Source organism: Pinus tabuliformis, chromosome 1_2 (assembly GCF_031772625.1).
Source record: "Pinus tabuliformis cultivar Carrire ecotype Pingquan chromosome 1_2, CPIR1, whole genome shotgun sequence".
NCBI classification, from domain to species: domain Eukaryota; kingdom Viridiplantae; phylum Streptophyta; class Pinopsida; order Pinales; family Pinaceae; genus Pinus; species Pinus tabuliformis.
Window position 1 is genome coordinate 165,289,305 of NC_142298.1, and position 23,724 is coordinate 165,313,028.

Sequence of the window (23,724 nt, forward strand, 5' to 3'; positions counted from 1 at the left end):
TTGTCACCCTCTATGCTAATTTTTCACCTTCCCTAGTCCTGTGATGCCCCTACATAAAAATAAATAAAAATAATTTACCTAATTAATCCTTACTAATAAATAAATAATTAAATATGGCGCTTTATACATGTACATTATATGACATGGTATATCTATATATCTATATATATATATAGTTTTTCGTTTGGACTACATTGTAATATTTATCCAAGGTAGGCGATGCTCATAAAGTTAGTATAAGGTCTGCTTCACAAACTCTAATCACATGACTCAACAATGGACTATGGTGCAGGCCGTGATATTAACCCAGGTCTTACGAACCCTCCATAAATTTCTTTCTACTCATCTTCATCCACGCTGGAGCACGACTTTGGGATTGTTGTCGAGTCAATGGTTAGGATCTATGTTAAACGTTTGGAAGGTGGATCTGCATGGAAGAGAATTAGAGGGTAATTTCCTCCCACTCGCGGGTCACTAAAACCCTCATTCTCATCCTTTACCATCGTCGAATGTTGCTCTACATGTTCTCTAGGGTTTGGTAGTTTCTCCTCTTTATTTCATTCCCATCCCACTGCAATTTACCTCTACGTCTTGAATCTTCAGAGATAAATCCAATGGTGCCCATAATAACTCACTGCTAACCCTTATCTGTCAGTAAGCTTCATTTATCTTTTTCCTTTTCGCCTTCATTCATAGTTTGGAACATTTGCTCTCTCTGAGGTGTAACACCATGGATTTTGTTTGATAAGGAAGGGAGAAAGGCTAGTGTTCCCTTGGTAGCAATCTTCTGTGTCACGCAACCCATCTTTTGCTCACGAAGGTTTGTACAAGTGGGTTTTTGGTTATAGCAACACTACCATTTTATTTTATACATTCAAGGTTTCTTTGTTTAACTAGCTTGTTGCTTCTCCATGCAGGTGAAGCTTTCCAACTGGTAACAATCCACTAAGACGGGCATGAACCAGTTACTACCCTAGCACTCTGCCCATCTCTTTGCAGACTCCCAGGTGTGGTCATTCTCGAGACTTCCTAATGACGATTTTTGATTTAGGATTTTACTGAATTTTGTAACCTTATGTAAGGTTAAATGGGCTTCATAGAAGAAAGCGGCATATGTAAAATGATATATCGTTTAAAGGAAATCTGACAGACTTATTTTCCATATTTCTGAGTCACAAAACAACCTTATAAGGCCTGCTTTCATTTACAAGAATTTTGTAAATTTATTTCTTAAGTCTCGCACTCTTTAGAGGAACTTTTATCAGTCTTTTTCTTTGTATTTTCATCTAATGTAAGAAATAGTGTTAGCCTCGGTCGTAGTCTCTTTCAAAGTCATTTAATTTCATTTTCATTGCTATATCTCTCCTTTTAATTAGATGGTTTATACTCAGAAATGTTGTTATTCTTAAAGGAGCATTGTAATTCCTTGACCACCTTTTCTTTATTATGTGGGCTTAATTACATTTTCTTTATGATGAATGCAAAATTATAGTATCATTCTGACCGAAGGTACTTGAACCCCTAAGTTTTTCGATTACTGCACCCACACACAGTTTCTGGATTATATATGTTCCTGTAAAAATCAGATTCCCTTACTATATGCCTCTGAGAATAGGTATTGTTCCCTAGATGTTGTTCAACAACTAGCATGGAACTAAACCAAACTCTAACAAGGTATAATAGAACTTCCGATATTAACTTGTTTAATATATATACTATGTTACACGACTAGTATTCCACATTCTTTGACACTTCTTGCATAATTTAGTTTACCAAGTTTTAACACAACCATACACTTTTTTTCATTAATAATATCTTGTTATTAGTTCCTTCAGTAAGCAACACAGTTATATATTTTATCCACCATGTCCTGCTTTCAGAAAATAACACTGCAATGTATTTTTTCCATAATATTTTGCTATTCTTTTCTATAGAAAAATAACACAGTGATGCATTTTTCCCATAATATTCTGCTGCTAATTTCTACAGAAAAATAACACAGTCATGTATTTTTTCCATAGCATTATCTCTCTAAAATTTCCCTAGAGTTGTTATCCTATGTCAAAAGAAATATTAGAGGTAACCACAAATGTACTTTTGAGATCAGGATCTAGCCTTCCTAATCTTAGAGAGAGCTCTCTCTTTATGATTTAAATTTGTTGAGTTAATTGATTTTAGTGTAGTTATTTAAGCTTTGATTGGGGTATGATTTTGATTTTCTGGTGGAATTATTGAATTGGATGTATAGAGGGATGTCCTTTACCATTGGGCTATGGGGTCAAGTGTTAAGAAAACAGGATTGAGTCAGGTTCTTAAGATAGTGTTCACAGGGCAAGGTAGCTGAGTAAATTGAGATCTTTTAGGTTGGATGGTGAAGTTGTTTTCAATCGGTGTCAAGGAGAAGTTAAGAATTCCCCAAACCAGATAATGAGGGAAATGATAGAAGTCAATCTAAACTAGGGAGCAATGAAGGATTCCCTACTCTGGATATTAGAAGAAAACATGTAAATGAATAACTGTTCAAGACAGAGTGTACTTAAACAAATTCTGTAATAATATTCCAGTTATTCCTTTCAATTTAGATAACATGCAAGTATGTGAAACACTTAAGAAGATAACCATTTGACAAACAGAAATACTTCATTGAAGTGGCCCAACAAGTGAATCTTGTAATTAATGCCTTTAATACTCAATCCTGACTTGAAAAATGATACAGTGAACACTTATGTTTCAGACCAATACAACTATAGAAAATGTTTAACAATGCACCATTTATACTTCGAATTATGAAGTATTTATACAAAAACTTATTACAAAATATCCCAAATTGTTTTGGGAATTATTCAAGGAAAAAGAAAAATCTTCGTGTAAGAATATAGAGACAGATTTGTAACTACTGCAAGCTATCCCTATTTATTTGGCTCTGTTGTCATATCTTTTGTTACTTTTTCTCTTTTGATGTTGCTTTACTCTGGCTATCGTTTTACTTTGGCTTTTGACTGATACTCTTTCATCTGATACTCTTTGACTTAGTTGATTTACTGCTTTTATTTCACTACTCTGTATCCACTCTTTACCTTGCATTTTCATAGTAAATCATTTAATTTTTCCCAAGTCTATGTATCTAGTAATTTAATATTTACCATTCTTCTGTAGACTTCATCAGCTTCTCATCTCCATTGCTCACCCCAATAAAAAATTGGACATCTCCTTCCGTCAATCTCAACAACACACTAATAAAATAATTCCACCAAAAAATCCTTCATTATCAACAACACACTAATAAAATATTTACAACAAACAATTCTTAGTGAAATTGCATTTTTTCATTATCCAAATTACATAATTGAACCTTGAAAGGATTGTGTAAACTAATCAATATTTTTTGTTATTAATATATTTCTTAATAAACATCTCTCTCATGTTGGGAAATAACTATTTCGTGCCTCACTCTTTCTCTAATATTGAAATATATTACTTAGTCATGAGCGTTCTCTAATATTGAAATGTATTACTTAATCGTGAGTATCAAACTATTTTATTTATAGTTCATATTGAAATTTTTCTTGTTATTAATATTTTTCAAATAAACTTTATATTTTCTAAGAATTTAATGAATTACTTATCTCTTTCATTAAGAGGTAATAGAAAACTCTCTCTCTCTCTCTCTCTCTCTCTCTCTCTCTACACACACAATTTATGTTGGACATTGAAATATTTTACTAACTCAGATCGAGCTTAAGCATGGAACTATAATTAAATATTTTAATTCAATTTGGCCATTGAAATATTTTACTAATATATATCCAAACATATATGTAGGGGTCAAATACTTTGAGGTGCAAACCTCTTTTAAAATACAAAACATGAAATAATATTTGAGCCCCTAGAGATTTGATCCCTTAAGTCTACATTTAGATATTACTTAACTCTGCATATTGTAATATTTTATTTATGATCTACATTTCATTTTTAATTATTATTGATAGTTTTGAAATTCCACATTAATTTTATATTAAAAATGAATTAAGTACACATCTCCCTCTTATTAGGAAGTACTTGGATTTCGTTTCTTTCAAAAAAAAATTCTCTTTAAGCATTAAAATATTTTATTGTGGTCAACACTAAAATTCTTATTTTTATTTCAATTTATAAATATACATGATTTTTGATATTGAAATAAATTACTTAGTATGGATACTCAAATAGTGTTTTTAAGTGTTCTATTTCAATATTGTTAAAAATTATAAGAATTATATATCTTCATCACACTTAAAAGAAAAAATATAGCATTCTTCACTTTTGATTGCTATACTTTTATATAAAGTTAATTGCGGTGAGAGGCCTTCTCCAACCCAGTATGGTAGGGATGTTATAATCTCCTCTAAACATTCTGACTCAATCAAAATAAAATAAAAATGACTCTATGATCAATAAAAACAACTTCAAATTAGTCCATGAAAATTTGAATTGACACTGAAGTGATACTATATTAGGGCACTCTAGGGGTGATACTAGGAAGATGTGAGATCATCATTCAATACATGAAACGACTAAAAAAACCACAATTATATCCCATGACCATTGATCTCCTCTAGTTAAGTACCACTATGTTGGATATAGGTGATTCAAAATGGATATGTTCTAAGGTGATGCTCCATCACCCTTCATGAACCCTTGACAAACATGCTTCTTTCTATTGTTAAAGCATCAAGCATCACCTCCTCTCTCATGTGTCTCCCTCTCTATTTCTGCCATTCCCCCAATCTTCTTCCTCATTCCCTGCCAAACCCTTGAGATCCCCTCCCATGTTGTACTCTTTTCCCTTGTCACCCTCTATGCTAATTTTTCACCTTCCCTAGTCCTGTGATGCCCCTACATAAAAATAAATAAAAATAAGTTACCTAATTAATCCTTACTTATAAATAAATAATTAAATATGGCGCTTTATACATGCACATTATATGACATGGTATATCTATATATCTATATATATAGTTTTTCGTTTGGACTACATTGTAATATTTATCCAAGGTAGGCGATGCTCATAAAGTTAGTATAAGGTCTGCTTCACAAACTCTAATCACATGACTCAACAATGGACTATGGTGCAGGCCGTGATATTAACCCAGGTCTTACGAACCCTCCATAAATTTCTCCACTTCACACCACATAGAAATTACTCATCTTGGGATCTTGGAAAGATCCACGCTGGAGCAAGACTTTGGGATTGTTGTCGAGTCAATGGTTAGGATCTATGTTAAACGTTTGGAAGGTGGATATGCATGGAAGAGAATTAGAGGGTAATTTCCTCCCACTCGCGGGTCACTAAAACCCTCATTCTCATCCTTTACCATCGTCGAATGTTGCTCTACATGTTCTCTAGGGTTTGGTAGTTTCTCCTCACTATTTCATTCCCATCCCACTGCAATTTACCTCTACGTCTTGAATCTTCAGAGATAAATCCAATGGTGCCCATAATAACTCACTGCTAACCCTTATCTGTCAGTAAGCTTCATTTATCTTTTTCCTTTTCGCCTTCATTCATAGTTTGGAACATTTGCTCTCTCTGAGGTGTAACACCATGGATTTTGTTTGATAAGGAAGGGAGAAAGGCTAGTGTTCCCTTGGTAGCAATCTTCTGTGTCACGCAACCCATCTTTTGCTCACGAAGGTTTGTACAAGTGGGTTTTTGGTAATAGCAACACTACCATTTTATTTTATACATTCAAGGTTTCTTTGTTTAACTAGCTTGTTGCTTCTCCATGCAGGTGAAGCTTTCCAACTGGTAACAATCCACTAAGACGGGCATGAACCAGTTACTACCCTAGCACTCTGCCCATGTCTTTGCAGACTCCCAGGTGTGGTCATTCTCGAGACTTCCTAATGACGATTTTTGATTTAGGATTTTACTGAATTTTGTAACCTTATGTAAGGTTAAATGGGATTCATAGAAGAAAGCGGCATATGTAAAATGATATATCGTTTAAAGGAAATCTGACAGACTTATTTTCCATATTTCTGAGTCACAAAACAACCTTATAAGGCCTACTTTCATTTACAAGAATTTTGTAAACTTATTTCTCAAGTCTCGCACTCTTTAGAGGAACTTTTATCAGTCTTTTTCTTTGTATTTTCATCTAATGTAAGAAATAGTGTTAGCCTCGGCCGTAGTCTCTTTCAAAGTCATTTAATTTCAATTTCATTGCTATATCTCTCCTTTTAATTAGATGGTTTATACTCAGAAATGTTGTTATTCTGAAAGGAGCATTGTAATTCCTTGACCACCTTTTCTTTATTATGTGGGCTTAATTACATTTTCTTTATGATGAATGGAAAATTATAGTATCATTCTGACCGAAGGTACTTGAACCCCTTAGTTTTTCGATTACTACACCCACACACAGTTTCTGGATTATATATGTTCCTGTAAAAATCAGATTCCCTTACTATATGCCTCTGAGAATAGGTACTGTTCCCTAGATGTTGTTCAACAACTAGCATGGAACTAAACCAAACTCTAACAAGGTATAATAGAACTTCCGATATTAACTTGTTTAATATATATACTATGTTACACGACTAGTATTCCACATTCTTTGACACTTCTTGCATAATTTAGTTTACCAAGTTTTAACACAACCATACACTTTTTTTCATTAATAATATCTTGTTATTAGTTCCTTCAGTAAGCAACACAGTTATATATTTTATCCACCATGTCCTGCTTTCAGAAAATAACACTGCCATGTATTTTTTCCATAATATTTTGCTATTCTTTTCTATAGAAAAATAACACAGTGATGCATTTTTCCCATAATATTCTGCTGCTAATTTCTACAGAAAAATAACACAGTCATGTATTTTGTCCATAGCATTATCTCTCTAAAATTTCCCTAGAGTTGTTATCCTATGTCAAAAGAAATATTAGAGGTAACCACAAATGTACTTTTGAGATCAGGATGTAGCCTTCCTAATCTTAGAGAGAGCTCTCTCTTTATGATTTAAATTTGTTGAGTTAATTGATTTTAGTGTAGTTATTTAAGCTTTGATTGGGGTATGATTTTGATTTGCTGGTGGAATTATTGAATTGGATGTATAGAGGGATGTCCTTTACCATTGGGCTATGGGGTCAAGTGTTAAGAAAACAGGATTGAGTCAGGTTCTTAAGATAGTGTTCACAGGGCAAGGTAGCTGAGTAAATTGAGATCTTTTAGGTTGGATGGTGAAGTTGTTTTCAATCGGTGTCAATGAGAAGTTAAGAATTCCCCAAACCAGATAATGAGGGAAATGATAGAAGTCAATCTAAACTAGGGAGCAATGAAGGATTCCCTACTCTCGATATTAGAAGAAAACATGTAAATGAATAACTGTTCAAGACAGAGTGTACTTAAACAAATTCTGTAATAATATTCCAATTATTCCTTTCAATTTAGATAACATGCAAGTATGTGAAACACTTAAGAAGATAACCATTTGACAAACAAAAATACTTCATTGAAGTGGCCCAACACGCGAATCCTGTAATTAATGCCTTTAATACTCAGTCCTGACTTGAAAAATGATACAGTGAACACTTATGTTTCAGACCAATACAACTATAGAAAATGTTTAGCAATGCACCATTTATACTTCGAATTATGAAGTATTTATACAAAAACTTATTACAAAATATCCCAAACTGTTTTGGGAATTATTCAAGGAAAAAGAAAAATCTTCGTGTAAGAATATAGAGACAGATATGTAACTACTGCAAGCTGTCCCTATTTATTTGGCTCTGTTGTCATATCTTTTGTTACTTTTTCTCTTTTGTTGTTGCTTTACTCTAGTTGTCGTTTTACTTTGCCTTTTGACTGATACTCTTTCATCTGGTACTCTTTGACTTAGTTGATTTACTGCTTTTATTTCACTACTCTGTATCCACTGTTTACCTTGCATTTTCATAGTAAATCATTTAATTTTTCCCAAGTCTATGTATCTAGTAATTTAATATTTACCATTCTTCTGTAGACTTCATCAGCTTCTCTGTATTTTGTAAAGGTGGGCTTGTTTACAAAAAGATGTTTTACCTCATGCTAGAGGTAAAAGAGGTTCTCAAAAGTCTGGTAAAGAACGTTTCCCATAGGCATCCCTTTCATAGAGGAATTATTGGCTTGCTCCCTTGCCACTTCTATGATTTTCTTGTTATAGCCTTCATGTGGCATTAACCTATCATTTATTACCAATGGATTTGGTAGACCTTTCTGCCTCAAAACATCAAATTTGACCATGAACCTGCCTATATCTAGCTCCATGGTTTTTCATTTGTCCTCAAGCTGCATCATCAAGTTCCTCTTGGTGATTACTTTATTCACCTCTAGTATGGTGCCAGTCCTGTCAACTATGCCAAGTTCCTGCAATTCATATTTATTCTTTGAGTTAAGGAATTAGATTATTCTTGAGGCTTATTCTGGCATATTTCCAAGTCTGGCCTTAACTCTTTGAATTGCTTCACTAGTCTCTTTGACTAAATCATTTTGTTCCAAGATAACTTGTGGACCAACCAATGCACTGGTGGCTGCATTGGAAATATCATTTCATGTGAGGAGGCCCATGCATTGTTTAGGATAGGAGTAGGATTAGTGTTTTCTTTTTGTTTTGTTTTCATTCTTTCTTTGTTTTTCTTTGCATTCTTGTTTTATTTTTGCTTTACTTCTACCCTTTTCTTTCTTTTTTGTTTTCTTGTTTTCACCCACAGGTTAGCTTCACATGAAACTACGTTTGGCCCTTGAGACAAGATGGGAAAATATAAGAGGACTTGTACATCTGTCAACATTTGGTTATCTTTCTATTCCCTCTCCTTATGAAGAGCTTGTTGTCTTGAGTCAATGATACCCTGATGGGAAATAAGTTATGTTCAAAGTGAGTCTTGGTGAAAACACAACACTTTCAGTTTTAACTAGCACCGCCTACTCTAATCGTTTTTTTTTTGGGTTAACCCATGTCATCTTAGTCAAGTAGAGTAAGGTGAGGGGGAAAACCTTAACAAGTATGTTAGAGGTATATATACCATACTTATCTGAAGGGACAACCCTTTTTGCTCTCAATAAGTGGGGATCCCTCTTCAGCCTCTGAAATAAATAAGTGCCTATGCAAAGTTCTTTGAAAAATAAAAAAAAATAAAATTAAAAATAAACAAGGTGAAAGAAGAGAAAGGCCTCCAAAGCAGAGAGGTGATGTAAGTAACTCTTCCAGGGTATTGACTAGGCTCGCTGGCAGCGGAGCGATGCTTGTGTTCATGCGTTACTCCACCAGGGTGCTGTCCAGGCCTGCTAGCACCAGAGCGACACCAAAGATGAATCTAAAACTCTCACAATCATATTACTTGTGCATCAATATACCCCTCATCCCCAATCGAAACAACTCAGTTGAATTATCTTGGTAAGTGTGCTAACTAATCAAGAGCATGGTAGGGACTACATATTTCACTAAAGCTAGTGAAGAAGCCATGATGATCAAAGAATCGAACAATACTTCTGGAAGAGTTAGACTCGCTTTCATTAGACAAGTTCCATATAGATAGCTAGAGTTCTACCAGTGTGTCACCAATGTTGTAGTGGCTATAACCACCCTCCAAAATTTTGGCTTGCATGCACATTTTGGAGCCTACCATGGATCTTGTGATCAATTGTTCCTTGGTGACTTATTGGTAAGATGATGATCTCAATTCCCCTCCTTGATCTCAAGAGTTGTTCACATTCTCATATGTATGCAACATGTGTCATATTTGGGCATGGGGCTTATCATTTTTCATCAGAAGGGAAATTTATTCTGCTTCAAGGAGGAATATTTGTGCATATGAGTTGTTCTCATTACATAGACATGTTTCACACTCACTTCACACACTCTTGTCAAAAATGTTGTTGCATCAAGTAGAGTATGTTTTACATCTTTTGGATGGTATATGTTGTATCACTAAGTGTTCAAGTGTGTGATCACAGTCAAAGTTATATCACTATTCACATCAGTTCCACTAATCGCACACTTAGCGAAATTATGGAGTTTCATGAGCAACCTAGCCTCATCCAGGTTTCTGGAATTGCACAGTTTTCTTCTACAACCCTCAAGATTTTTCCCTTGCTCATTTGAACTACACAATGCACAGAGACCCTAGCCTCCCTTGGCATCCAAAATTGCACAATGGTTTCCTATAGTGTCCTTCCCTTAGCTAAAATCGATTGTCTCTAGAAACTGTGTAGTATTTTCCCTCAACTGCCCAGTTTGCCTTGCATCCAGAAACTACGCAGAAGTGTCTTCTAAGGACCCCATCCCGCAGCAGTGCCTTGCATCCAAAAACTACGTAGTGTTGTCTCCAACTCGCCAGTCTATCTTGCAACCCGAAACTGTGCAAAGGTGTCCTATCAGGACCCCATCCTGTAGCAGTGTCTTGCAATCAGAAATAGTGCGGTGTTCCTTAGCTGTCCAATTTTCCTTTCTTTCATAAACTATGTAGATGTGCCTCCCAGGGCTTCATCCTGGCATCAGTCACTTCTCGTTGACAATACACAGGTCTATCTCTCAATGACCACAAGGAAATATGACATGGTAGATGACTCTCAAGGAGTTGAGGAGAAAGGTCAAGGAACGGAGTTATGATAAAATATCATGACTGCATGCAAACTTCGTCGAATGCATAACCCTCTAGAGGGTAAGTATGGTAAGTAAATCTCATATTTTCAAATGCATCCCTTAGTGTAGCTTGAAGTATGGATATCATTATGTCTTCAATGACATGCATGAAAGTCATTCCATGTGTTTCCTCTATGTGTCTTGCTCCCTGTCGCTTGTTGGACCAGTGGTCGTCTTTTAACATATTGATTGATTTTTCATGCTTGCAATCTTGTTCTGGAAATATTGAGGGTTTTTCTTTGTGTGCATGAGTTTTCTTCGCTTTGTTAACATTGGTCATACTCACACACAAATTTGTAAAAACAGTCACTCAAGTGTCATCGCGGTCATTTGAAGGTTTATCTCAACTGTCACACTTGTCTCTCTTAGCTACTTTAAGGCAGTCTCACTGAGCACATGTTTTGTCTGGTTGGTCTATGTTATCTCATCGTTGAAATATGATAAGTGTATAATCACATTGTCAGACCACAAAAAATCAATTTCTTTGGACACTTAGTGATTTTCCTGAAAACATGCTCGACCAAACAAACTCCTTCAGACAGACCTTGATTGAGTTTCACTACACAATCTCAACCCTCAGTGACCCTGCTTTGTTGTCTAGAACTGCGTAGTTCTTGTGGTTGTCCTCTGGGTTAGTTGCACTATGCAATCCTAGAAGTGAGGAGCCGGTCTGCCTCCCAAAACTGTGCATAAGTTTCCTCCAAGCATGATCCAAACTACGCTTCCTGCAATATTAGTTGTTAATCCTCCCTATGGACTATCGAAAACATGTACTACACTGAGATTTAGGGCTGCACTACTCTCCAAAACTACATAGACAGTCCCATCTAATCCCCTTGTTGCCTGCCCCGCACTACCTTCAAAAGCTATGTAGAAATGATCAGCAAGGCCTCTGTTGCCTTGCTTTCAACTGTCACTAGAAATTACGTAGTCCTGTTCGGTAAGTCCTTTGTTGGCTTCCTCTGCACTGCCTCAAAAAATTGAACAAAATTCCTAGCTAGTCTCCCTATGGTCTGCCTTGTCTTCCTCTTGAAAACTGTGCAGCAGTTCCCATGCACTCTGCCTTGTCTTCCTCCGAGGAACTGCGCATAAATGACTAGTGGTCCCTTTGCAGGGTTTTTATGTCTTCCCTAAATAAATTGCATAGAAATTCACAGTAGCCTTGTTCTGTCTGCCCCATGGAAATTGTGTATAATTTCCCAATAGTCCCTCTACAACCCCCCTCTATCCTTCCTTTGGGAACTACGCAAAAGTTGTCCCTTTCAAGATCTCTTGCAGTTGACACTAGTGATTATCATTGCCCGATTCCTCCACCTAGTGATCACTGCACAAATTTTCCCAATTGTATAGATCGATCTTCAAAATCCCTCATCCCAGCCTGAGCTTTTCTCTGCACAATTTCAATGTCCCATCCTCCCTCCCAGTCACCTAGACCTAAACATAAAAAATAATGCATCATGTTAGACTAGGAGATTTTTGGATTTGAATTCGTCCCATCATGAGTGAATTGTAGGAATAGGTACATTGATGGAACATGGCAAGATGATGAATGGGATGAAGAAGGAGTGCATGCTAGAGGACTCACTTACAGTTGTACAGATGCAAAAAGCACATCGAGTATGTTAGAAGACTTACTTGCAGTTGTAGGGGTGCACAAAGAACATCGAGTAGCAAGTGAAAGGAGTACATGCATGGAACCATCTTGCAAAGATGAAGACCATTGAGGACCCCATAACACCAAGCTATGCGAAAGTGAAGACGAAGGACACCCAAGAACACATCTATCACTTAGCTGCGTAACAACTTGACATGGACACGCAGTTAGCGAGTACATGTCAGTAGTGTCATGTCGAGTTGTGTAATGATTTGTCTTACCCACATCACTACTATGGGCCATACTCATTGTAATAAAATGTAATGTAAAGTTAAATTTGAAGTGTCATTAGTGGAATACAAATGGTCATTATGTAATGTAAGGAGTTATGTAATGAATATGAAGAGTCATGAGGGTAGCCGAAGTGTCACAAAGTGGAATGTTAAGGGTCAACCCACCCTTTACTATATATAGAACCTCATAACTCATAGAACAAGATTTTGGGAGCCAAGATTTTGCTAGGCATTGCTTAGAGAGGGCTTGGAGAGTATTATGATGAGCCTTGGTTCCACCATAATGCAGAGCGAGTGCATCTCTTTGTAGGAGCAGGGGGTGTTGACTATAATGTTCCACCATTATGGCTAGAGGTTGTCATGGTTGTATGTATGGATGGAACTTTCACTTTATATAATATAACAAAGCTAACATGTTTTCATGCATATGTTTTTATTGTAGTTGGACTATTCTGGTTGCTTTAGCAACGTATGTTGTTTAACTTATGCATTCATGTATGAACTACTTTGTATATGATTGTATGAACCTTGTTGGAATCATATTATTGGTTTAACCTGTGACCCTAGATTATGGACTATTCCACTTCCAAGTCATGATGTCATTCTACTCATGTGTTCCTTTTAGGCTGTGTACTCTTACATGCTTCTAAGGGGCACACTTACTTTTCTCCTTTGTGTGTTAGAACATCCCCATTCATCTCTCTTGACCCACCGCAAGGTCACACACTTTCTTCCGACAAATATATCTTTCTTACCTCTGGGAATTACCGTATTAAAGGAACTATTGTACTACCCACGGTTGGGACTCCTACTCCAAACGATCTGAGGTCTAGTTGGGACTTCTTATCTGGTAGATCCCTTGACATGTTGGTGGGTCCAACACTATCAACAACTACATACATAATCCTACAACTTGTGAAAAAAAGGGCTATTTTCCATGTTGTTTTGGGGAATCTAGGGGCGAGGAGAAGGGTTGATATAGGATACACAAACCTACCAAACATGGGAGTCAAAATTGTGAAGGAAATTAGCCCACATTATAAAAACATACTACATAGTATTTAGCCATGCAATGCATAGATAACCTTTGTCCAGGTTTGAATGTAGAACAACTTGGTGAATATTTTTATTTCAGAATTAGAACCAAATGGGCACTATTTTCGATATTGGTTGTTCAAATGTCCTCAAAACCATCCCAATAGATCTCCCAAAACTCCCTATTTTTGGAAAGAACCATCTAGAGGATTTGGGATAAGTCCTTAAAACCATCATAAAATGTCTGAGCCCAAACATCCCATTTTCTAGCAAGAAACATTTCGACAAAGTGGGAGAGAATCACACATCCTTAGAGATGTCTCGTTCAAAATAGGGACTTTCCCCTTGCAATCCCCAAGGAGGGGAAATCCATAGGAGCCATCCCAGAAGTAGGGACAAGTACCACTATGCAACATTTTCCTCAATGCATAATGCACATGATACACTATAAAGTGATCTAAGAGAGTGACACACTAACATATGAACTCTATATATCCACAACTAGAATGTATGTAAGGAAATTATGAAATCATTCCACGCATGCATGGAAGATAACGTCTATCATATCTAATTGAATTTTAGTACTAACATCCATACAATTGGAGGGCCAAAATTAAGGAAACAATGGAAAATAAAACTTATAACTGTATATATCTATTGTACTTCCTACAAAATGCAAGTAGATTTTGGATTACAAATTTACAACCATGATTACATAAGAAGTACTTACAGTTTTCAGGGTACCCATACCCATGGGCTTCAGAGCAGTAATGAAATGTTTTGAAATTCCCACTAATGGATTTGAGAGCATCTAAAACATTCCATTTCTCCATTCTCATATTCACACCACTATTTTCTATGCTTCTTTCACACTACCAACCTTAGGGATATTTCGGACACTTCTTACTTGCATATTCCTACATATGACACCATTGTTGGGCATTTAAATGCTACCTACAAGCTGTCACTAAACCATGTAAGTAAACTTATTAATTTCCTACTAATAATCACAAAATTAGGTCAATGGGACTGAATAAGAGTGAAGTCAACATGAATACAATGTAGGATTGCAAGTGCATATCTTAGAAAAAATGCTAAAAGTAACATATAGAGAGAAAGAAATTAGTGGTAATGTCATTGCAACACGTATATAAGAGACCATGGTATAATACAAAATACTAATGGCCTGCTAAAAAGGGACGAGTGAGCGAGATGGTAAGGTCTTACAATGGAGCTAGATATGGGGCTCCTCACTCTAATGACTGATGACAAGGAAGGTGAATTGGTTACAGGTGCACTATCAAAGTCCCTTGGGGCCAGCAATGGATCCAACCGTATGATCCTAGGGGGGTGTATGAGCAAGGGATACTCCTCAAATCTGTTGTTAAAAGGAAGAAACTCTGAATAGGTCATTGGACACTCCTATGGGATTGGGATGTAGCCAGATATGTTAGGAGCACCTTGCTCTAGAACTATATGGAGTTGGTCCCTCTGGTGCTCTAAGAACCTACGAAAATGATTTATGGTTCAACATTATTAAAATAGTCTCAATGGTATTTTTTGATCTCCCCAATGGGAAGGTTGAGAAGATACCCAAGTTCTCAACCCTTTAATGTCTAGATAATTTTGAACCTCTTATTGTTGTATGTACCTTAAACATTATAATCTTGCTTCACATCACACATCCACCTCTCCTACCCAAAGAGGTGCCTTCTGATTCCACAAATGTACATTGTTTTTTAACTTTTTTGGACATCTCAAATCATATTTTTTTTAATTATTCATTTTAATTTTAAGTTTTATTTTTATCATGGTGCCTTGTAATACTATGCATTTTTATTAATGTTTTAGCTCTAGGCAACATTCTACTATCTGTTTTCCCATTTCCTAGTCTGATTTCAGAAATATTTTTCTTGTTGTTGACACTGATGTCTGCATGGAAAAAATACTTTCCGCTAAATAAGTAATCCAGTTCCTGGTTCATGGAATATTTTGTTAGGAATATTTCTCACTAAAAAATCATATTGATTATTTGTAGATTCATTTGCAAGGTACTGTACACATTTTTCTTATGAACGAAACCTACTGCACTAGACCTGTTCACTGCTTAGAAGTATTATGGATTCATGAAGTCATATAGTATCACCTGATGCCATCATATAAATGAGTTAAATCATCGTTGTTGAGGTAATCATGCCACTCTTATTTATGGAATATCAATAATTTAATGGTACTTCTATTTGCATTTTGTATTGCTTGATACAACATGTGGCCTTCCTTTGTTGTTGACAAATTTAGCCACCAAATATGTTATTGTTGTTGGATATGCCATATGAAGGATAAGGTTTTTCCCTTCTTAAAACTAGTGAAATCTAACTCTAGTTTCAATCTTAGAAACCTTCACAATTTACCTTCATTTTTCTTCAACTTCTATTGTTAACATCAAATAATTTGTAACTGCCACTTGCCTTGGACTTCTCTTTACTTGGTTCTTCTAACCCTTCATCATTAATAACTTATCCACAAATATTAATACTCTAATACTTGGTGTATCTCCGAGGGGTAATGCATGGCGAATCTCCCTTTGACATTTTGTTTTGGAGATTTTGGTATCTACGGAGAAATACTAATTCCCTAGATAAGTAGTTGTATCTAGAACAACAGTTTAAAGTGTTTTAGACTTTTCCTATAAGTAATAGTTAATATGTGAATATAAGAAGACCTACTTGTAGTTTTTCTTTCCTCTCGTCTCCCTTGTATCGATCATCTCACTCCTTTCCATATTTAATACACTTGAGATGTACCTTGTAAACACAACAAAAAAGAAAGATCTGATCAAAGCACGTGATCTATTGAATATAAGTGAAAGGAATTAGATACAATTCACACATATAAGCATTATGAAACAATACAAACATATGGGAAAAAGGTTCAAACACTTTATTAGATAGAAGAAGGAATTACAACCATTGGTGTTTGATTCAAAGCCATTCCTCCAGCTCGGATCCCATCCACATCACATAAAAAGAATGACAAACTTATAATATTACAATACTTGTTTTAAAGCCAAATATCATAGTAGCATTATCTCCTTACAATTCAACATTATCCAGCCCTTGATCACTTAGATGAGTGGTCAATTTATAGGAAGATGAAGGAGGTTTTGTCATAAATGGTGGCATTGAATGGCCTTCCATACTTAGAATTAGTTCCATCGAGGAAGGGATGAGAGGATAGGATGCACCTTAACTCATTCCTCATCCATTTTTGAGCTCATAGGAGTTGATAAGTGAGGGAACCTTCTAGATGACTCCAAAAGATAAGAATATTCCCCAAACCCTATGTGAATTTCGCTCATTCTTGCCCAGCGTAGGTGAAAGGAAGCCTAAGTTCTTTGTAGAGCACCCTGGAAGTGGACTCAGCTACTCTGTAGCACACCTTTACAAGGGCTTACCTGTGCTAGTCCCTCTAGAGTTTGTTTCTGGATGTCTTTAATTAATGAAACTGTCTAGGAAGGAGGAATTCAAAGGGTTGACCTGTGTAAGGCATGAAAAAATTGAAATTAGGGTTTGATGAGCCCTAAAACACTGATCAGGATGTTGGGATTTGATGTGCCCAAATGGATCTGTAATAGCTGCCCCCTAAAGCATGAAGTCGGAAAAATGCCAATGTCGAATGAAATTCTTTACGATGTGATGAGGAGGTATCAAAGTGGAAGGTGGCCTACATCAATTACAATACATATATCATGATATTTGATTTTACATGAATTGCTAAGGGAAGGCATACCCATGCTTAGCTTATAAACTTTCATTACATGTGCATAAGTAGTCGTCTACAGATATAGACCCATGATCGGAATGACCATCAATGTAAAGCCATTGTATATATGATTTAGTACTCCCGAAATCGCAGCCCGGATGGATGAAACTAGATCCAGGGTCTTCTATCTCATTCAATCGTTTGCTCAAGTAAGATTCTAACCATGTGAATATGTAATCTGAAGTCAAACATGGGAAGACACCATCTGAGTACCAGCCAATGATGTAAGCTGTTAACAGATGCGATAGAAATCACCGATAATGATAATGATCCTCAAGGTACTGCAGTACATTCTTCATGGTGTGAATGGATGATTTGATGTTGAACACCATACAAAGTCTTATGGTCGAAGGCCATTGATGTATGCCTATCATCGTAAGTGAGAAACCTGCCATTGATGCACGCAAGCCTCAAGGTACTGGAAGGGTGTTTCTAAGTCTTCTTCTTGGATAATGTGCTAATGTCGACAAGAAGCAACTCGTCGCAGGAGGGCCTTGATGTATCCCACATCAATGACACGAAATGAGTGTAGTGATTTTTAGAGATGAATTTTGATTGACGACACAAGGTTTAGGAATGGAGGTCATAAAAATGAAGGTTTATGGTATTGCAAAGGATGAATTTTAACTGAATGACTTCTCTTGAACATGTCGGCGACACTGACATGAATTGGTAGCATTGACCAAAAAAAAAGTGATGGATGGTATGATAGACCAATGGTGTGATAACCATCAAGCTAATAACCCAACCTTGATAGTCACAGTGATGGAGTGAAAGTGTCATGTTCAAGAGCGACTTGCTACCATAAAGTGGTTTTTCTATTTTTCCCATTTTCCCCAGTCATTACTAACTAGTACGTCTTTATTTTTATCAATCTTAAGGAGGATAACATATGCTTGTTGTATAATTTCACCCTTTGGGCGAATCCATCACTATTTGATGTTTTAATGAGTCTAGAGAAGGTGAAACTTGGTCTTGTCTAGATGGACAAGTTTGTCACTATTTAATGTTTTAACGAGTTTAACGACAAAGATAACTCGATCCTTTTCATGTTTAGAGAGTTTGAAAAAGGGAAAAAAAAGAAAAAATCACAAGTTCTTTTTTCGTAAATTAATATCTCATGCCCGAAAAAGCATAAAACAATACAAGAGAGATATTGTTTCCAATCCATTAACGAGCTGGAAAGGACAAGTGCTCGACAATCTTTTCATGTTTAGAGAGTTTGAAAAGAGCTTAAGGGGACTCCACTTTGAGGAATGAGTGGTGTCTATGATAGCAACTGGTTCCAGTGATGTTGGAACTTCTCAATACATGTTGATTTATGTGGAGAGGTTGGCTAATAAGAACACACATTGCAACTATTCCTCAAAAAGGGTAAAACAACCAAGTGAAAGTGTATGATCGGCCAAAGAGACGGTGGCGATGGGATGAAAACAACCAAGGCTCATCTAACGAAAGAGGCTGATAGAATGGGAATCACGAGGGTTAAAAATGGAAATGGTTTCATTTTTACAAAAGCTTGAACCAACTTTTAGACAAGCTTGAAACGAAAAACCATGCTTGGATTCAGTTTCATTTTTATAGAAGCTTGAATCATGAAAAACCATGCTTGAGATTGGTTTACATGCCCCCAGCATGAAGAAAGGGAGAGTCTCCTATAACCAAATGGAATTCATTGCGGTGAAGCAGGACGGTTATCCAACACCTTTTTGGTTTCGTCCAAATATGGACAAAGGTGAATGGGTTGATTCCCTTCACAAAACCTACAGGGAAACTTAACTTTACCATTTTAAGTCTGAAAAGAGCTTAAAGAGGACTCCACTTTGAGGAGCGAGTGGTGTCTAGGATAGCAAGTGGTTCCAATGATGTTGGAACTTCTCAAAACATGTTGATTTATGTGGAGAGGCTAGCTAATAAGACCACTCATTGCAAGTGTTCCTTAAAAAGGGTAAAACAACCAAGTGAAAGTGTATGATTGGCCAAAGGGATGGTGGCGATGGGATGAAAACAACCAAGTTTCATATGATGAAAGAGGCTTATAGAATGGAAATCACGAGGGTTAAAAATGGAAATGGGTTCATTTTTACACAAGATTTAACCATAGGGAACTATGCTTGGGTTCAGTTTCATGTTTACACAAGATTGAAACGAAAAATTATGCTTGGATTCAGTTTCATTTTTACAGAAGCTTGAATCATGAAAAACTATGCTTGAGATTGGTTTACATGCCTCTAGCATGAAGAAAGGGAGAGTCTCTTGTAACCAGATGGAAGTCGCTGCGGTGAAGCAGGATGGTTATCCAACACCATTTTGGCTTCGTCTATATAGGGAAAATGGTGAATGGGTTAATTCCCTTCACATAACCTACAAGGAAACTTAACTTTACCATTTTAAGTCTGAAAAGAGCTTAAAGAGGACTCCACTTTTAGGAACGAGTGGTGTCTAGGATAGCAACTGGTTCTGGTGATGTTGGAACTTCTCAAAACATGTTGATTTATGTGGAGAGGTTGGCTAATAAGACCGCTCATTGCAATTGTTCCTCAAAAAAGGCGAAACAACCAAATCAAAGCGTATGATCGACCAAAGGGATGGTGGCAATGGGATGAAAACAACCAAGGCTCATCTAATGAAAGAGGCCGATAGAATGGTAATCACAAGGGTTGAAAATGGAAATGGGTTGATTTTTACGTAAGCTTGAACCATTGGAAACTACGCTTGGATTTAGTTTCATGTTTACACAAGCCTGAAATGAAAAACTATGCTTGGATTTAGTTTAGATTCATTTTTACACAAGTTTGAATCATGAAAAAATATGCTTGAGATGTGTTTACATGCCCCTAGAATGAAGAAATGGAGAGTCTCTTGTAACCAGATGGAAGTCGCTGCGGTGAAGCAGGACGATTATCCAACACTTTTTTGGCTTTGTCCAGATAGGGACAAAGGTGAATGGGTTGATTCCCTTCTCATAACCTACAGGAAAACTTAACTTTACCATGAGGTGCATGCCCCCAAAGCTTCATTACATTCACCTAAGTAGACTACTTGTGGCTATCAGGTGGATGGAATGAAGCTTCTTTTACGAGATCAAGTGAAAGACTCGTCTTAGAACTTGGGACCTTGTTTCACTTTTTAATGAGTCTGACACAAGACAAGGAACTCTGCTCAGATTCCTTGTTCCATTTTTTAATGAGGTTGCCACAAGACCAAGAACTATCCTCATACCCTTTGTTTCATTTTTTAACGAGGTTGACACAAGACAAGGAACTATCCTCATGGGAGCTATTTCATTTTTTAATGAGGTTGACACAATAAAAGAACTATCCTCATACCCTTTGTTTCATTTTTAATGAGGTTGACACAAGACAACGAACTATCCTCGTATTCCTTGTTTCATTTTTAAACGAGGTTGACACAAGACCAGGAAATATCCTCATCTACCTATTTCATTTTTTAACGAGATTGACACAGTAAAAGAACTATCCTCGTATTCCTTGTTTCATTTTTAAACGATGTTGACACAAGACCATGAACTATCCTCATCTACCTATTTCATTTTTTAACGAGGTTGACACAGTAAAATAACTATCCTCATATCCTTGTTTCATTTTTAAACGAGGTTGACACAAGACTAGGAACTATCCTCGTACCCTTGGTTTCATTTTTTAACGAGGTTGACACAAGACAATGAACTATTCTCATCCCTGGTTTCATTTTTTAATGAGTTTGACACAAGACAACGAACTGTCCTCATATCCTTGGTTTCACTTTTTAACGAGGTTGACACAAGACCAGGAACTATCCTCATTTTCCTTTGATGACAACCCATAAGAGGTCATGACTTCCAAGAGGTTCTCATCTGATGGGATAACAATGCTCTGGAAGGAGAGATCTGGTTCCAATGCCCGTAGTACATAATGTACAACATCACTGAATTGATCATCAGTTTATGTAGGTATGGAATGGGTTGCCACATAATTAACCCATGGCGAGGATGATACCATTGGTGCAAAAGGACCATTTAGGGAATATGGTTGATTAGAAGCCATATTTGGACCGGGAAATGAAAGCTGGTCAACTGTGACAATTCTGCCTTCATGCAAGAAAAAAATCACTCGAAAGAGTGTTGAAACAATATCACCCATGTCATAAACATAGTAACGCCCTAGAAGCAAGTTATAATCTAAAGGGCTTGGGACTACCATCACATTCAGATAAACAATTTTTCCTCCCAAAGTAATAGGCAACTGAGGAATTATCCCTAATGGTTGACTAGTTCCTCTGTTAAAAGCCAATATATTCTGGGTAACTGGCACAAGTGGCGGTGAACTGAGCACTTGCCAAGCAGTAGAGGAAAGGATACTCGCAGATGCACCTTCATCTATAATAGTGCCAGATACAATCATATTACAAACATGTACTATGATCTGGAAAGGCACACCAGAAGGAAGATGAAATCCTTACAGTCGATTCCAATCAAAGGAAGTGACTAGACTACTTGGAGGGGGTACCATAAGAATGAAATAATTATCCCCTTGAGTTACTATAAAGGGAGGATTTTCCTCCTGTCTTGATCGAATAGGAGGGTTGCCTCCAAGCTCATTCAAATCTGAAGAAACAAAAAGAACTTGAGTGGTATCATATTCACTCTCTATGGGAAAGGTACGATTAACTGAAGGTGAAATTGGGTCAACTATTTCCTTGACCTGTTGATTTGGGTCAGGTATAGACTCATAGGAGGCACTTTCAGAGAGAGTAGGTTCGACCGACAATTGATTTTGGTTAGTCGATTTATCAACTAGTGAAGGATTAAGGGAGAGTCTCCTGTAACCAGATGGAAGTCACTGTGGAGAAGTAGGACAGTTATCCAACACCTTTTTGGCTTCATCCAGATAGGGACAAAGGTGAATAGGGTGATTCCCTTCACATAACATACAGGGAAACTTAACTTTACCCTTGTTTCCATGAACTTTACTACCACTAGTCGAAGGTGTGTCACCAGCATGATCTCTAGAAGTTGATGACACATGATGATGTGAACGGGAAGACCATTCTTCTAAGATCTGAGGAATATCACGACAATTTCGAAGAAGATGGTCTCCCACACAAAGTTTGCATGGATATCGAACTTTGTGAGGCTTGATGGATGGTTTATCATCAGATGTTCATTCAAAGCAATGGTTTCTTTGTTTCCCCTCTGCTAAATTTGCTTCTTCTTCTTCTTCTTCCCTTTCTTCTTCTTCTTAGCCACCTGGTTACTAGTACCAATACTTTCACCAGGAAAAGAGGAAGAAGGGGAGGAAGAAACAACCGAGGAAGAAGGCAAAGGGTCAATTGGAGGTTGATTTTGTCTAGTTGGAGGAGTACTCGATTGGGGAGAAATCACGACATTTTGAACCAAGGAGGTTGAAAACAACCATACTAGCAAGCCAATGGTAAATCCCAGAAGGGACAGTGTAGCCATATAAGGAGCACTAACATTTCTGAAAGGAGGAAAAGGACTAGGATTCCCATCAAAAGGAATTCCTTGATCGATGGACTCTGGATTTGTCACCATACGTCTCAACCTAATATCAACTAAGGAGAGAGCGTGGAGGATGTTATCCACGGTCAATTAATTTTATTTAAATCAAAATAACTTAACAAAACAAAAGAGGGATGATCTAGGCAAAATGATTACAAAGTAACTGTGAACTGCAGAATACCTCCTGCCGAACCAAGAAGTACGGGTAGGCAATCTCCTTGAATGTTGTGTTTGTTGTATCATAGTGTACAAGGCAGCTGACTCAGTTACTTAAGGAATGATAGAAACCTAGAGTTGTCCTCTCATATATACCTGATGGTGCGTGGAGGCCCAGTCCGTATAAGCGTTGTCTAATGCCAAATCTCACAGTGAGAGCATTCCCATATACTTTGTGTATTGTAACATCACCCTATATACCTGAAGGTACGTGGACGAGCTACAATATACTTGCATACGTGGAATGGGGTATCACACTCGGGATGTATTGTAGACAAGTTAGTGACAACTGCTTTGTTTTACGATGATGGAACACGTCTCTAGCCTAGACCTCTAAATGTTTTTCGTTAGGTGACAATGCTCCATTAGGTAAATTCAGATAAATTTTAAGTTGATATTCTTTAGAATTTTCCTTTCAAGGTTCACCACGTGATGTATGTTTTCAATTCCTAAAATGAAACCAATATGATAAGCATTATTCTCATTCAATTAAGCAATCAAAACCTTAGCTAGTAGGGATAGAGCAATCAGATCTTTAACAAAGAGCAAAGAGCACAACTAATGCAATTTACCTA

General features: G+C 36.8%; 2 long non-coding RNA genes across 2 annotated transcripts in view; both read left to right on the forward strand.

Annotated features, from left to right (window-relative positions):
• The first annotated feature begins 418 nt into the window (after positions 1 to 418).
• On the forward strand, positions 419 to 1,314 carry LOC149205006 (uncharacterized). The gene is made up of 2 exons (XR_016251820.1): positions 419 to 820; positions 918 to 1,314. It is a non-coding gene; the product is annotated as an uncharacterized LOC149205006 (long non-coding RNA).
• A 3,808-nt stretch (positions 1,315 to 5,122) lies between these two features.
• Positions 5,123 to 23,724, forward strand: part of LOC149205007 (uncharacterized) — a 35,019-nt gene continuing 16,417 nt past the window's right edge. Inside the window, exons 1-2 of the long non-coding RNA XR_016251819.1 lie at positions 5,123 to 5,674; positions 5,772 to 5,861. This is a non-coding gene — a long non-coding RNA (uncharacterized LOC149205007). The remainder of the gene's footprint in view (positions 5,675 to 5,771; positions 5,862 to 23,724) is intronic.